This window comes from Dermacentor albipictus, chromosome 9, assembly GCF_038994185.2.
Source record: "Dermacentor albipictus isolate Rhodes 1998 colony chromosome 9, USDA_Dalb.pri_finalv2, whole genome shotgun sequence".
In the NCBI taxonomy this organism is placed as follows: domain Eukaryota; kingdom Metazoa; phylum Arthropoda; class Arachnida; order Ixodida; family Ixodidae; genus Dermacentor; species Dermacentor albipictus.
Window position 1 is genome coordinate 114,125,473 of NC_091829.1, and position 16,668 is coordinate 114,142,140.

Here is a 16,668-nt window from a genome sequence, read left to right on the forward strand (position 1 = left end):
TGGCGCGGACTGGTGAGAAGTTCTTCACGAGCAGGTTGCTTTGTAGCGTGAACGAAGACAACACGCGCCTAAATGCCTTAGGGACAACGTCAAGATTCCAGTCGGCCTAATGAGTTGTCCCTCCAGTGGTTCGAATTTGAGGGCCTTCCCATGCAGTTTTAACTTTCTTCTGGGCGGTGATGTGTCCACTCATTTCGGAGTCATCGACCCCTGTGTCCACTAAGGCTGTAACGGCGTGGCCGTCGAGAAGCACGTCGAGGTCGGTGGTTCTTTGTCTGGCGTTGCAGATAGGTCTTGGCGTGGGATCACGGATGCGTCGTGTTGAACTGAAGCTGGAACATTGCGTCGTCAAATCGTTTTTCGTCAGTGTAGTCTTGGCTTCCTGACTTCATCCGGACGGCGGCGTGTCGTTATTACGTCGTCTAGATGGCCTCTTCGTCGTCTTCGTCAGCGGCGGAGGATCTTCGTAAGTTCGACGAAGAGCAACCGCACCTCCATCGGTTGCTGCTTATAGTTTTCAGGATATGGGTTAGCAGAGCGGCCCCGGGCTGGGCCGCTGTATGGCCGGCACTGCGGTGACAGGTAGCGGCCCGGTGACGGCGAACGGGATGGTCGTCTAGGGCTCCACTTAGTGGTGGCGAGGTAGCCGGCAATATCACGAGGTCGTTCGCCAATCTGTGGTCGCGGCGCGTTAACGGCGAACCTTCGGAGTTCCATCTGCCGGTATGGGCATCGACGGTAGATGTGCCCAGCTTCTCCGCAGTGATAGCAAAGCAGACGTTGGTTGGGGACGCGCCAAACATCAGTCTTCCTTGGACTGCTGCGTGGGGCAATTGGTTGGCGTGCTGGCGGCGGGGGTGGTGGCGGACGACGGAACTGTGTCGTCACTGCGCCCGGCCGTGGGCTCGAAGGGGGTACGTGATAGCGGGCTACAGCGGCGTATGTCATCACTTGCGGCTGAGGCTGCGGCGATTCAGCCGCTACTCGGAGTTGTTGAAGCTCCTCACAGACGGCGCCAGTAATTGAAGCCACTTGAGGCTGTGATGAAGGGAACAGCTTTCGTAGCTCCTCCCGTACGACTGCTTGGATTGTCTCGCGCAAGTCGTCGGTGGCCAGTGACTGAACTGCGGCGCGCGAAAAATATGTTTGAGGAGAGGAACAGAAAACTGGGATACTTTGTACTAGTTTTTAAAAACCAGCAACATAGACGCGGACAGAGAAAGACACAAGAACGACAGCAACACCTAATGCATTACGAACTGCCGAATTTATTTGTGCTGTTGTCAGATTGTATAGTTGATTTACTACTTTATTGTGTGTGTTTCTTGTCAAAGAAGAAAAGCAAGACCGAAGGAAATGTAACGATTGACATTCACGTAAGGAAGAAACCGCTGTCTAACACAGCTGTCTTCGATATTCGAGAACCAATCTTACATTACCTAAAAAGAAGTATGGTTGTATGTCGGAACATATTCCTTTTTCTTAAAAATGTTTCCGTAATTTCTCCTGTGATCAGATTGTGGTTCCAGTAGAGCGCCCGCACCTTCTTGAGGAGTTGCTGTAAATTACAGACCTGGCAGTGCTGTGCTAAACGCGAACATATAGATGGCTTAATATTGTACTGGTCTTTGCTAAGGTGCTTTTTAATATGCATTCTAGTAAGCCCGATGTAAATATACCTGCCGGACAAAGCAATCTCATAAATGACAGAGCAAGTGAATATACAAAGATTACAGTATTGCTCGTTGTGCAATCTCATTGTGAATTGCCTTCAGGCAGCACTTCTGCAAAGCGTGACCGAAGTAGTTGCATACGGAAAACACTAAGTCCTCTTTGTACTTTGGCACGACTTCTTTCAAAACCTAGTAGGGACCATGAAAATACTGCATCACTGTCTTCTTTTTACGTGTAGTAAACAGTCTGTTGGAGTGAGTGTTCACACATTTCATTTTCTACCCGTCTACTTTACCTGCCACGTGAAAAGCACCTCCAAACTTGCACGTATACAAAGGAGGTGTTGCACAAACTCTATCCCCTAAGACTATAAAGTGTACGGTCAAAAAGGACCAAGAAATTCCAAGAAGGAGCTCCTGAATTATTGCTCAGGATACCCTAAAGTAATAAAAAGTGTCCTTTTCAAGCCGTGAATAGCAGCAGCCGTGAGAACTTGGGTCCACCTGATGAAAATCAGTGGTGTGGAGGAGATAACGAAACCTAAAGATTCCTGTCGTTTATTTATTTATTTATTTATTATACCCTCAGGGCCCAGTGGCATTAAAGAGGGCAGTGGTTACAGTCAGTATGAAGAACGGTATAAAAACAGAAAAGGATGAAAGAGTCAAAGGGATTTCTCATGCAATATTGCCTAAGCGATTCTTGAAGTTTTCGTTGTCGACAATGACGGCAATGTGCCCAGGAAGGCGATTCCACTCTGCGGATGTTCCTGTTAAAATGACTGAAAAAAAAGCATTACTTCGTCATGATCAAATTCCAACCTTGTGCTAATGGCCTCACCGATATGACACATAATGGGCGGCAAAATCACTTGATCGCGCTGAGAATCGTGATGAAAGATGTGATGAAAAAGACACAGGCTGCCAACATCAGGGGGAGTGTTACAAACTGTATGTCGAGTTTGGAATTCATGCTGCTTGTACTGGCAGTTCTGCTGTGATTAGATGGGATAAAACGGGCGGAGTAGCTTTGGATTATTTCGAAAGCGAATTTCAAGCTTTAATGGTTCAGCTCCCGAACCAATGCGGCGTTATTCTAGTTTCGAACGAATTAATGATAAGTACGGCAAGTGTTTTAGTTTCAGGGGTGCCTCTGAAAAATGTCTTCAAAGGTATCCCATAGCTGTGTTGGCAGTGTTCTTAGACAGTTAAGGTGATTGTGAGACGACGTACTGATTAACCAAGGTGGTTTATTGGTAGAACGTTGGAGGTGCTTTCAGAACAGTTGAAAGGGATTTCTACCAGTACTGAGCCCAGCATTATGTCTTATAAGCTTAAAAAGGAGGCAATGATATTCTACATTTCTGGCATCTCATATAATTTGAAAAGGGACGTGCCTAGATAGGGAATGAATTTGATGTTTCTTAGCATAGCAGAAAGTTGCATTTGTGCAGAAATTAGCAAGTGCTTTCACACAGAAGGCTGTGCGACTTTGTGAGACTTCTGTCTCCTGAGAAAAACTGTCGCAGACTCGCGACGTTTTCTATAAAAACTTACACGTTAAAAAGAATGGGGCTAGAATGAGCTTCGGAACTGCGACTTCTTGATTTAAGTCCAGGCACCTAGTCACTGCACTAGCGATCTTTCTCTTTACCATTATTACCTTTTTTGCAATAATACGTACATACGTACAAAGCAGCTCATTCGGTGATAAACAATATTACATTTTGGCCGGACTATACTAATTGAAAACGCGTCCAAAGAGACTACCATAGACACCAAAACCATGAAGCTCATAAAACCACTTTTTCAGAGTTATATTGAGAACATCACCTGAACACAAGATTTTCAAGTTTGTTACACAAAATGCGGTTAACAGGCCACGGAAAAAAGAAGTCGTTGCTTTGTAGCCGTGGCTTCATACGGTGAGTGCAAGAATGTCATAGAAAAAAGGCTTTCGATTAAGATCTAGCCGGCAATTCCTTTTCGCGCGTTTCAGCACATTGCATTCATGTTCTTAGTTTTGCATCGAGCGATATACAGGAAACCGCAAATGGACTTTCAGCAAGGAATAGGACATAACTTCTCTCATGACCCTTATGAAAATATGAGATGAGTTTCACATGAAAGTCTGACGAGTTTTGACATCACAGCCATTAGACTTTCTGATGAGTTTCTTTGGAATTTTCTGATGTATTCCTAATGTCATTCTATAACATATTGGCCACCGTCTTTCTGTAGAACTCTTGACGAGTGCTTTTCTTGTGAGCATGAAATGTCTTCCTAATGTGCGCTCCAAAGCAGTTTTCTTGTGACTTTCTCACGTCTTCCTAGCGAATCTCTAATGAGCTTATACATTAGACTGCCGGTGCTCGTATTACTCCTATAACAAAATTGGCAACCACGTGTGGTAACATTTTCTCATGTGTCCCAATGGCAGTCAGACCTTATTTAAATATGTTACCTGTGCGTGACTATCTTTGGTGCTATATATATGCAGCCTGTATGCATGTATGTCCAGTGAAGATGCAGCACTTCTGACATGTACATGGGCCCTACATATGCTGCATGTTAGACATTACTCAACGAAAGAAGTTTAACAAAAACATTTATTGGGCATATCAATGCTTCCTTAAATGCAGAAGGAGGTTAAATGAAAGGAAAACACAGTATCAGGCTGGTTACGGATGTGATATCTCCCTTTCATTTAATCTCGCTACTTATCACTGAGGAGAGGCTGTTCTTGAGGTGGAGTGTCGTCATCTTGAAGTAAGTGCATGTGTACCCTGCATGGTAGAAAGGACAGATAATTAACAAAACTTGGCAATCAACCACAGAAATACACGCTGTATCACTTGCTACAGAACGGTCTGGAGACGTTATAGCTAGTTCTGCGAAAAATTTATGTGGTGTCGGCTCACACAAAGTTGAGGAACCACTGTGTGGCCTTTGGGTGCAGCAGTAACTACAGTAAGCAGAAATTGCTCTTGGCTGAACAAATGTGCAACATGGATCAGCTGTGGCGTGTGTACATGTCGTGAACTACTTCAGCTATATCGGTTTCCACTTGACAAAGGACAGCAGTGTCTGTGGATTGCTAGCGTGAATGAGAAATTCTCACTAATTACTTGAAATGGAAATGAGCGTAGGAGTGTTTGTGTATGGGCAACCCAATGCATCCCAGAGACATCCAAGTGCCAGTCGTTATAGAATATTTGCATCAGCTACGGGCACAGTTCTCATACATTCCAAGCCTACTATGTCATGCATGTGTTGGCCTCCTGAATGATGACATATATCCCATTCAAGAAATACACCACAGCATGTCTGGGGTTTTTTATCATTTACACCCGAGCACTGCTTTCAGAGAGAGGGCACAAGTTGAAAAACAAATGCGTAGAAGCATGACAAACAAGCTTGCATAAAAATAATTTAATAAATAAGCATGGTGGTTGCTATGCCACGTCATTAGAGAGTATTCCTCTTTGTCATGCAATCATAACGAGCGTCGACTGACACACGTCCCATTTTTGGCTGTGGTATTCTTCACTGATTTTGTTGTATCAGTCGGTTGCCATAGGCGAACGAAACAGATAAACAAGCTAAATTCAGTGCACAGCTTGTCGGGTCAATGCATGGTCAAATAAGACGAGCACACTGGTCCTTTGAGTGAATTATGGTGCTCTCCTAGGCGCATGCTGAGGCACCGGCTAGTCAGCGTGCCCGATGTACAATGGACCAAATATGCACGTGATCAAAAGAGTAGCCTACATTAACCCTGAAAGATACGAGACAAATTTTGGGTATTTTTACCTAGCAAGCCTCCAATGCCTGGGTGCCTTTGTCAATTCACTTGTGGACTGCAATGCACGTATATTTTAAATTAGGCAGCATATGCACAACAGTCATGTTGTATGGTCTCCCTTCCCTCGCTGCGCAAATTTTGTCCTGAAAAGTTACATGAACTGATTGAATTGAAAATGGAATCGAGAAATGCAAGGAGGCAAGCGAGGCTTGCTTGGTTAAAGGTAGCGCCAAATTTGTCCAGTGCGTGTCAGAGGCACTGTGCTGTATTCCTTTCACATGTGGTCAAATGTACATAGCGCAGACTGGCTGGTGCCGAAAGTACCTGTGAGATCACCATATTTCATTCAAAAGACCAGTATGCTCGTCCGACTTGGCCACACATATCTGCAATGGGGCTTCAGGCCAGATTAGGATTGTTTATCTGTTTTCATCCATGGCTGAAAATTGGCAAGAGAAATCAGTCAGGTGCACCACATAAATAACAATGAGTGTGAGCCAGCCCCCATTATCAATGCATGAAGAAAGGCATCCTTTGTAGATTACAAGGGATAGAAATTAGTCTGTGCCTATTTACTTCTTTTTATGCAGACACCATTTACCATGATTTTATGCCTTTGAATTATAACTTCTGCCATCCCTCTCAAATTAACTGGTGCACAACACAAGTTCACATCCAGTGCTATTTTTGTTAGTCCTTCCAACAACTTAAACAGTCAGTTGTTAGCCAAGGTCATGTTGCATAGTCTCCCTTCTCTCACTGCGTAAATTTTGTCCTGAAATGTTACATGAACTGATTGGTAAATTCAAATGGACACTACAAGTTTCGCCGAGTGGACACAGCTGGTTCTCAGAAATGCACAAAAACAGTGATGGGTATCTGTTGGCATCCTGTAGTGTGTGCAAACTAGCTGTGACATTGCTGCAGTAAACACACTCACAACTGCTACAATGCCTACCAGCATGAATAAGGGCAGCTTGCAAAGAAAAGAATACGAAAAAAAGTGAGAGAAAAAATAGAAAGCTTACCAGAAAACACCTCACTACTTAAGTAACTGCGGCACAATGAATACTGGCCTTCCTATTTCATTTCAAGAAATTCTAGTTCATCAAATGTGTATTTGCCAGTGACAGTTATTCTGAGAACAAGACAGACATGATTGTAAATATCAATGTTAAACAATGGTAGGCACACTGCGTGCTTAGACCTGTGACATATATGACACACTACACTTCGAATTCTTACATTGACAAAAACAGCACATATGTGTATCATAAGCAGAAAGGAAAACAGGGAAATATGGGCTACAGCATAAGAAACAGTTCCAAACAAATAAAACCAAGATAAAAAGAAACATACTGTGTAATAGGCAAAAATAAAATGGACTTGCAGCAAAGCAATTGTTGCGAGAAAAATACTAAACGTCAGGACATGCGAAGTGTAGTTTTAACAGAACAAGATAATGTGTGTATAATATCTACAAACACAAATAAGCAGCAAGTGGAATGATGTTGCAGAAATATTTAGCCTATTTAGCAAGATGCATTAAGTAATATGTCGATACACTTATCCACTAATGATACCGAGATCCTACTTTTGTGAACACGTACACTTAAAGCATACCTGACATATCCATCCAGATTACACGCCGTGTTGCTGCAGCCATGGCCACGGGTTATGTGGACACTGTTGTGGGTCACGGCTTCACCACTACAAAGAGAATTCTGTGTTAACTTATAGCTGTGGCACAGTAGGACTATCACATAGTGCACACATGCAAGGTGCATGTAAAAACAGTCATGAAAACAATGCCTGCACTGGTGCAGGGTGGCAACAGAGCACAAAGTCAAAGTTACTGATGAATGTCACGATAACAGGGACCCCTTCAACAAGGCAAAATTTCACACGCAGGAGCAGCAGCGCATTACATGAATGTTTGTTTACATAACGATTCTCGAGTTTCTTTCATAACTTTAAGTAATTATCCCTTGTAATGTTTACTTACGTCGAAGTTATGGCAACACCCCTTCAAAACAAACCTGTACTAGTAGCACGCTGTGACTGCTTACATTTTTTCCCCAATACTGCTCGTAAATCGAAAACCTTGTAAGCAGATATTATCTACAACGTCGAATCATTTATAAGCGAGGAAACGTCATAGCAGTAAGAATCGGTCAAGAGGTAGATGAGTCGTTATCATGCGACTTCAGCAGAAAAACGGGAGCTCACGCACAAGCGCGCATGATGAACACGATTATTTCTGAACGTAATCTTTCTCATCAGAAGAAAACGCTTATCAAGATTTTCAATTCTGCATTATGGCAATTGATTCGCGCAACTAAACTCTGACACCCAGCAAGCATCAGCATAGGTTTCACTGTTGTCGTGGGAGTTCTCTTTCCTACGTTCGCAAGGCACCCTATGCCCACACGAGAAGCACGCACAACACGTGTGTAGTTAGCAAGCACGGTTACTCACCTTTTGAACGGCCCGACGCGGTCGAAAAGCGCCCTCCAAGTTGCCAGTGCTTCGATGCTACTCCCAGCAGACATACCGGTGCATAGTGGACGAGCAGTGGCACGCTAACAACACGCATTATTTCTTCGCGACGTCCACCCAACTTTCCACGACAACCAGAGACAAAGGGAACGCACTCGACAGCATGAACATCGTTGGTCCACATTTCGCTGGCGCGCCACGCACACGGCGAGTTTGCAGCGAGACACAAGCTGTCTGTGGCGCTTATGCGCACGCGAACTAAGTCACATTTGGTTACAGCAAACACAAAAACACACGATCTAACAAGCACATCGTTGCAGCTCGCACACCCGACCGACTCGAAAACAGAGCGACAGACTGATTGGATTGGATTGGATTGGATAGGAAACGGGACGGTAGGTGGCGCCACGAACAGGTCGGTTGGGGGCAGCCAATGTCTCGGCTAGCGTCATCTGAGGATTTGTGCGGCTGCCTAATTGCGCATAGCTGTTGCAAGACAAAGAGAACCAAAGATAAGTCTATATTGTAAGCTATAGCTTGGCATAGAAAGAAATTCCATAACGCATTTTCAATTTGAATCGCTTCAGCTATCTGCAGCCAGCAAAAGCATGGCCTTCGAGATCTGAAAATGTTAACCCTATAGAAAGCCGTTGCGGTGACGCTATTCGAACGATTTTCACTTCAGTTACCTCTCATAAAAACCGTGAATTACGCATTTCGCTGCTCCCCGTGCTACCTGCGCCGTCACTTCAATTTAAATAACTTCCTGCTGTCGTTCACTTCAACTATATAGCCTCAGACATCGTTGACGCGATCTCCGAGCGACACATGTGCAGTGTGTGATGTTTTAGTGCCCGTTGCAACAGTGTCAGTCGGAAATCATCAAATCTGCTCGTGTGGCGCAGCTTACACCCCTGTCGTCCGTATCTTGCTTTCGTGTTGGCGTGTTTAACGTGCGCAGGTTGCACTCCTGTCGCTCGTGCCTTCTGTGTTGATCGTGCTACCCACGAAGATTCCTCGAAAAACCCACATGTCTCGGCAGCGTGCATTTGTCCTATGTGGTATATGCCAGAAGTGTGCGCTGGCGTACGATGTGCGTGCAACCAAGTACTACAGTGCCTTCCAGCAAATAGACGCTGCCGCTTACGCGCAGTTTCTTTTTCTTTTCTTTTTTCCCCGTCGTGGTTGCTCAGTGGCTATGGTGGTGTTGGGCTGCTGAGCTTGAGGTCGCGGGATCGAATCCCGGCTTCGGCGGCCGCATTTCAATGGGGGCGAAATGCGAAAACACCCGTGTACTTAGATTTAGGTGCACGTTAAGAACCCCAGGTGGTCGAAATTTCCGGAGTCCTCCACTACGGCGTGCCTCATAATCAGAAAGAGGTTTTGGCACGTAAAACCCCATAATTTTTACGCGCAGTTTTCCATGTCATGATCATGCCAATCTGCAGAATTGTCGGTTTGCCACTTAAAGAATAGTAACACATCCGAGTAATCAAACTGCCCAGAACAAGGCATACGCTATAGTTTGGCACTGTTTACCAAATGTGATAACGGAGTAACACAATCTTACAGTGCTCTTTAAAAAGGAAAGAAAATGACGTCGTTGTTTTGTGCCTAGCCCTGATATATCGGAAGCGTTTCCAGAGTACTCGGCGCTCACGCTGTGTTATATCGTTTTCTTCATTTTTGTCTCTTAGACTGCCCCCAACGATGAATCGAAACCACTCCCAGCAAAGGCCAAGGGTCCGAGTGTCTTAATTAACTGTATCCTAATTAACGGTACCTTACTTAACATCGTCTTCATTAACACCAACGGTCATGAGTTCGACTCCCACCAATAGTCATGGGTTCGAGTGCTTTCATCAACTATATCTTAATTAGCTGTACATTAATTAGCATCGCCTTCATTAACGACAACGTTCGTGGGCACAACTCCTACACAAGATCATGGGTTCGAGTGTTTTCATTAACAATATATTAATTAAATATGCATTAATTAACATAAACTTTACCAACTAAGGCCGTGGGATCGAGTGCCTTAGGTGACTATATTAATTAACAGTACCTTAATTAACATCGCCTTCATTAACAACAAAGGTCGTGGGTTCGATTCCCACCCAAGGTACTGGGTGCGAGTGACTTGACTGTTATATCTTAATTAACAGTGCATTAATTAGCACCATCATCAATAACAAAAGTCGTGGGTTCGAGTGCCTCAAATAACTGTATCTTAACTGTGCTCAATTAACACCGCCTTCATTAACACCGAATATCGTGGGTTGGAGTGTCTTAATTGACTACATATAAATTAACATTACCTCAATTAATATCGCCTTCATTAACAACAATGTTCGTGGGTTCGATTCCCACACAAGGTAATGAGTTCGAGTGACTTAATTCCCGGGTCGTAATTAACTGCGCCTTAATTAGCATCGTCATCATTAACAAAGGTCGTAGGTTCAAGTGCCTCAAATAACTGTATCTTAACTACGCCTTAATTAACAGCGCCTTCATTAACACCAAAGGTCGTGGGTACGAGTGTCTTAATCAACGACATAATAATCATGTGCACATTAATTAACATATTAATTAACATGCTTCGACTTCCACTAAGGGTGGTACGTGCGTTCAAGTGCATTAATTAACTATATGTTCAATAACTGTCTTAATTAACGGTATCCTAATCAACACCAAAGGTCGTGGGTTCGTAGCCTTAATTACCGCCAAAGGTAGTGAGTTTAACTCCCATGAAAGGTTGAGAGTTTGTAACCTCTTTGTACATCGAGTGCTCAAGCCGACAATGCCGGATTTTCCGGCTCATGAGCCATTTAATGCTATCGCATTACAAAGAATTTTTCACGACTTGGCATCGTGCACATTCATACGTGATGTACTTTGACATTAGCAATAACACAAAAAAGCTGTATACTCCTCTCATCAGAAATCTTAAGGTGCATTGTCATTTGAGTCTCTGATGTACTTGTGATGCCAAAAAACATTAGACGATGCATTTCTTATGCATGTCTGATGTCACCTTAGAAATACGTCACGTCCTCTACAGAAACTCATGGTTCATTTTCATAAGGGGAGTCTAACTGTTGTTGGTTCGTTCTCACAGACTCAGGCAAGGAAGAACTTAAAAGGACACTAAAGGTTACTATTAAGTCAACGTGGACTGTTGAAATACCATCACAGAAACCTCGAAACGCTTGATTCGTGCCAAGGAGAGACTTATTTTAAGAGAAAATGCGTTCTGAAGCATCCGCGTACCTCTAGCGCAGTTCAAATCACCCGCCCTCCCATCGAGGAGTACTGACATCATGGTCTCATAGTGACGTTGCGCCATCGGTGAGTAGAACGGCGTCCGCAGACGGCGCTACAGCTTTTCTGCGCAAAACGCAAACGCGCAGCCAGAAAAAGAGCCACGACAGAGCCAACAGCAGAGCGAAAGCGGGAGTATGGTGGCTAGCGGAAGGAGAAATGCGCGACCATGGAGCTCTTGCATTGCCCAGGGGGCGCTGCCAGAAAAGTACTAAAAAGCGCCCTGTGTCCTAAAATGGGTCGTACCTCGGTTGTCTGCTTCGGAAAGCACGTTTACAATATGGACCCGCCACTTTCGGTTGTGTTGTAGCACGCCCTGCTGCGTATATCGGGCGCCGAAGATTTTTTCAGGGGGGGGGGGGGCACGCTGCGTAAAGGTAAGAAATCATGCAGTGCCGAATACGTGTACACCGTTCAAGAATTAGGCGGCGAAGGTTTAGCATGGCATCAATCGCAAGTGAAGCGAGTCGCGTACGAAGTGGAACAGGTAAGGTTTGCACGCTAGCTGCTATGCGGGCTATAAATGAATCCACAGCAGCGATAAGCAGACATAATGTGTACGGAACTGCTCGAGCACACAACGGTACGCGCCGCGATGTACGAACTGCTCGAGCGCACGATCATACGCGCCGCGACGGCAGCGGTCTTTCGACATGCCGCCAAACGGCGGGCCTCCTGTAATCTTTGTTGACTGCATGCCGCTAAACTGATGCAATGCATGTGAGCTCGCACGTACGTGTGAATCGCGCTGCAGCGCGATCTCGTGCGCTGTTCGCTTGATGTAGCTTTTAATGACAGCGCTCGAACATCGATGTGCTGCAATCAATATTACCTTGCTGCTCTGCCTCAACGTGCTGGCTTGAGATCAAGGAAGAGCGCATTTAACTCTTTTAACCTGTGCTGCTCGTAGAGTAGTAGTGAATCGTCATCGAATGAGCCCGACCATTTGTGCTCATTTGCACATACTTCACCACTTCGCATCGGTCGAATTGTTAATTGTCGCTGTGGCCAAGTCTCGAATCGTGTATTACCAGCCATGCCTGCTGCTATGTCGGTCTGCTGTCAGTACTGTAGGTGCAAAAGACCGAAATTTCGAACGCAGATAATCAAGCAAGCTTCAAGACAGGCGAAGCAGTCAGCATGGCACGAAGTTTCGCTTACTCAGCGCGACGAACTGCAGCTATGCAGCGCGCCCAACGCTCCACTTCGTGAGGCCTTGAAGGAAAACGGCAGAATCAAATGTTGGGATTCAGGCCTTCTTATTCATGGCAGCCCACGACGCAGAAGTAATGATGGTGCCGCCTTTTCGAGGCTGGGCTAGGTCTCTCGACGCCGATTCCTTCTGCTCCCAGCATTACGTCCGACGGCACACGGAGAGTCCGTTTTCGTTAAACTATAGGCTGCGGCGAGCTCGCAGCGTGGTCGGCGTGGTCTGTGAGAAGTGACAAGCCTTTTCACACTCGCAACAGGGCATAAAAAGTGCGAATCGACGCAAAACTAGGCCTAGAAACGTGCTTCGCCACAGCCAGGGCTCAATACGACCCAAGCTCGCACCCCAGATGTCGTTTCTCGCACCGACACCAGACGCCGCTACCATACCTCAAACTCCAGCGCAAGACGCCCATAAGCTGGTACTTCATTCTATGACGCAAAATTCGACGCTCGTCGCAATGGGCCCTGACACCGACAGATTGGCTCGCGATGGTGGGCTGAACTTCAGCGATTTGAGCACTGACGAGCGCGACCTGCTGCTGAGGGCTCGCACTGCCGGCGTCGTTGCGTACTACGACGGTGGCCTCGACACCGCCTCTCCGGAGCGGGAAAGCAACGAGGGCTTCCCACGACATCACAAGGACGTGGCATTCTCGCTGCTTGTTCCAAATTAAAGTTTCGCGAGCAAGCAGAACCCCCACTGCACGACGTGATAACCAAACTACTGAAACTCCAAAGCGTGCGCGGCGCAGAGTCGAGCGCGCAGAGCCGAGCGAAAACGAAACGTTTCGAACACCCACATTACTTAATGGTAACGTCAAAATGTTATTTTTTTCTTAGAATCGAATAGACGTAGACAAGTAGCATTTTTTCCCGTCTTATAATCGAATGAAATGATATTTTTAATACGAGTAGTTGTGGGGACCCCTTTTGGGACCCCTGTCTCCTGTTCACGCGCGACTTAAGCCATTCGGCCGCGCGATCGCTGGGGACACGCAGTTCCAAGCCTTATTTCGGATAGCGTACATTCCCCGCGGGCGCCGGCGCGACGCGGAGCCTGCTGCTTGCGCGCGCGGCTCACGTTACGCCGTGCGTAAGAACAGTGCCTGAGGAGCGGGCCCCTCTCGCCCTCTCTTCGGTTTCTCTCTCCTTCAGCATCGGAGATGCGCGGGCGCTTTCGCCCGGACAGATTGACTTTCGGTGCTCTCGGCTGTCGAACGTGCGAACTCTCTTGGTCCCGCGCCCCTCTGAGCAAGGCGGCCCCCTTTTAACGCGATAGCGTTAAGGAGCTCGTGTCGCAGAAAAGCCGGTGTCGTCGGCGTCGGCGGCGTTGACCGTGAGCGATAAATCACGGCAGGCGCTTCATAAATAAAAAGCAACTTCCAAGATTGGCCCGGTGGGAATCGAACCCGGGTCTCCGGAGTGTGAGACGGAGACGCTACCACTCAGCCACGAGTTCGATGCTTCCAAGCGGTGCAAACGCGCCTCTAGTGAATGCGGTGTTGCCTTCGAAACGAGCCGTGGAAAGTTATACTGCGGTGTATATCGGTAATTATGAACATGTAACGTACAGAAGTCGCAATTACACGAGTTGCGAAGTGCGTTTCCGCTGCATTTCTTCTGCGCTTTCCGCACACGCAGAGCCATCTTGCGGCAAACACAGAAGACCCCCTCCTCTCAATGTACGGCGCTGCCCTGACAGGAGGCGCGCCGCGCGCGCATTGGGACCGCTGCCAGGCGCGTGGCGGGACTCCCTCTCCCCTGACGACGCTTCGCCGTGCTCCCGGTTTAGATTACTATCTATCTCTCTGCCCGTGCCGATCACGACGTTTGGCTGGCGTACATCGTTTCCCCTCCGAGACACCGAGTTCTTTGGTTCGTTTCTTTCGCTCAGGCGCACGTTTCGTTGCCGCGGCGAACGCTGCGTTGCTCGACGCTCACCGCGTGATAGGTGGGCGCTAAGTCCGATGCGGGGCGCATCGTAAGTGATCGCTGTGCCGTAGCGCATTGTCTTATACCCCTTGGCGGGTCGACAGGAATGCTGTCGCGTCCCACTCTTGAAGGCGAAGCTTAAGCGTCCTCCAATTTTTGTGTGGCGAATCTGCTTGGAAGAGCCAGCGTGGCGGAGCAGACTTCCCGGGAGCTTCAACCGTAGTCTGCGACTGCCACCCCAGTGCCGTATTCCTGTATTGTACGCGCATTTTGTACATAGCAGGGAATAAACCCCCATTCGTTGGTGGCACGGCTGGAGTCGTCTCTACGCCTTGCCGGTGAGTCAGCGAACCCGCCCCGGCGCCCCTTCTGCGTGCGCTGCGGAGTGGAGACGTGTCTTCTTAGACCTTAGCTAGCCGGGTCCGGGCACGTTAGCCCGAAGCCCCACATATCTGGCGCCCAACTAAGTTTCGGCATGGCGTCGGAGCAGGCCCCTTTGCGGCCCCCGTTGCAGCCTTACTCCTTGGTTGCTGACCTTCTGTCGTTTGAGGCAGCGGACAATGCTGTAAGCTTCAGGGATGCTCTTCGTGGCAATCCCATGCTATCAGATGCCAAGTGCGGTCCCCTAGGGACGCCCATTGGTCAGTCCGTTCGCCCAGCGGCACCCTACGGTCCAAGCAGCGTGAGCCCTTTAACTGCTCAGCTGCTTCGGCGTTCTGCCGAGCAGGAGCCATCCCGCTCCGCTGGCTACTGCGATCCGCTATCCGGCTTCAGTTGGCCTGGCGGGCAACCTTTTCGCAGCACCGTCGGCTGGCCTCCCATAGGCCCGCACGACTTTACTCCGCCGTTCGCCGGTCCCTTAGGGCCACGAGCGGGCACATCCCGGCAGGCACCCTGCGAGCCTCGCCCACACCAATCGCCGCTGCACAACGCAGCCGCGCAGTTGCTATCATCGCTGATGGAAATGACGCAATCTCAGGCTAGCGTCAGGCCTCCCGAGGTGGACCCTAGTCCCCCTAGGCCTGCCCTGCTGAGCAACTTCAAGGTACATATTCCGACGTACAGCGGTTACTCAGACCGCATGAGCGCTACGGAATACCTGGAGTCTCTATGTCAATACCAGAAAGCGATGAGGCTGGAAGACAGCGTGATTATAGGCACCATACTGCCTGTCTCGCTGACCGCCCAAGCTGCGTGGTGGTACCGCCTAGTCGGACAGCGCGCTCGCAGCATGGAGGAGTTTAGGACGCTGTTCAGCCATGAATTCCTCCCTCCTGACTATGAGCGACGCATGCGGCGCGAGTTGGAGCTTCGAACCCAACACCGCGACGAATCTCTGCTCGAGTACGTGAGAGCCATGCAGGAGCTTTATCTCCTAGCAGAGCACTCGGCGTCGAACTCTGAGAAGGTGGAGCGGGTGATTCGGCAAGCCCATCCAACCTTCACCGCTTACCTTCGAAACGGCCGGTTCCACGACCTGGACGATTTGGCCGCTGAAGCGAAGCGTATTCAGGGTGACATTCTGGCCGCGCGGGCCTAGCGCCCGCCGCCGCCAGCGTCGTTGTCCCTTGAACCCCGGTGCGCTTGGAAAGGTGGCAACGTGCTTACGCCCGCCCCTTTCCGGCTAACCGACGCAACGGCAGCCCTCGGAGAAATGGAGCGAGGCGCGTGGGAGCTCTCTGACCGCGCTCTTGACCCGTACTCGTATGCCAGGCGGGCGCGCACAGTCGCTCAGCCCGGCCGAGCACAAAACTGGGACCGCCGAAGCGGCCCGGCGGTGGAAAGTGATACCAATGCCCACGCGGCGCAACAGAAACCACCGCCGGCGCGCAGCGCGCCGCGAGCAGCTCCGCCTGCACGCAGCCTCGTCTGCTACAAGTGCAATGAGACGGACCACATTGCCCGGGAGTGCACAAACCGCCGCGCTACCGAAGGGCACAATCACCCGACGGGAAACGGCGTGCGCCGCCGGTGACTCTGCCTTCGCCGGCGGTGCCTGAAACAAGGGGTTCCTTAGCCCCGATGGCGTGTAGGGTCAAAATTGATGACCCGCCGCCAGCCCCCTCCCTTGCGCTCACGATCGCTGGTCGAACATTTGCAGCGCTACTGGACAGCGGCGCCACAGCCTCGCTGTTCGGGGAGGAAGTTTTGGCTCACGTACGCCGGCACTCCGCCCGGCTGCGAGCCTGCAACACCGCCTTCCATCTCGCGAGTGGTGCGGCTACC

The 16,668-nt window shown here is 48.6% G+C and overlaps 1 long non-coding RNA gene across 1 annotated transcript; it reads right to left on the minus strand.

Moving 5' to 3' along the window:
• Positions 1-4,300: 4,300 nt before the first annotated feature.
• LOC139050067 (uncharacterized) lies at positions 4,301-8,326 on the minus strand. Its single transcript, XR_011508767.1, has 3 exons — positions 7,957-8,326; positions 7,102-7,188; positions 4,301-4,459 (listed from the first exon to the last, which is right to left on the minus strand). It is a non-coding gene; the product is annotated as an uncharacterized lncRNA (long non-coding RNA).
• Between the last annotated feature and the right edge of the window lie 8,342 nt (positions 8,327-16,668).